Source organism: Bacillus rossius, unplaced genomic scaffold, assembly GCF_032445375.1.
Source record: "Bacillus rossius redtenbacheri isolate Brsri unplaced genomic scaffold, Brsri_v3 Brsri_v3_scf707, whole genome shotgun sequence".
In the NCBI taxonomy this organism is placed as follows: domain Eukaryota; kingdom Metazoa; phylum Arthropoda; class Insecta; order Phasmatodea; family Bacillidae; genus Bacillus; species Bacillus rossius.
In genome coordinates, this window is record NW_026962928.1 from 14,186 (window position 1) to 15,000 (window position 815).

The window sequence follows — 815 nt, forward strand, 5'->3', positions numbered from 1 at the left end:
GTGGACTGCAGCTCCTTGAGGAATTAATTCAGTATGGGTCTTGTAGTGGTCTGAAAGTGGATGATGAAAAAGAATGTATAATGGTATTCAGAGCACCTCGCGGTGAAGCGGACATGCTACCTCAAAATGCTTGATTGATTCATGCCCAGTTCCCCCAAGAAGCGGTACATTGAAAAAATTGATTTACTTTGTGGATGATACTAGCAAATACTATCCGCTGGGGGAAGTAAGCAGAAATTTGGTGGTCGTATGTTTGTTACATGGTAGAGGTGCTTTCTAGTACACAATGAAATGCTTGGTGTACCGCTGCTCCTTGAAGAATTAATTCCATATGGGTCTAGCCGTGGTCTTAACTGTGAACACGAAGAACTATCTAAAGTGGCCTATCTGTCTGAACTGCAATACACAAGCTGCGAGCCAATGCTATACCTTTCTCAGGTAACGAGCTCTTGTGCGGCGATTCGATTGGATGCGAAATGGTGGGGAACGCGTGTCCGGTCGTCTTAACCAAGTAATGGTTCCCCTCTGTTAACAATGAAATGTTTGATGGATCGCAGCTCCCTGAGAGACAAGTTTCAAAGGGGTTAGTCGCGGTCTTCAATCCTGGCCAAGGTGCAGTCACCATCTATAAGAGATACCTGCTTTACTGAAGGGTAGCAAGAGTTCCCTTGCCCGCATGTTGCTCCGTGGGGGTATATCAGTATAAAGGTAGAAGAAGCCATGATCGGAGCTTCGGTGGATGAGATTGGCGGAGAAGACATGTTCTTGTCTATCTGGTAGATCAGGGGGGTGGCAGCTGATCCGGAGAAAGCAAG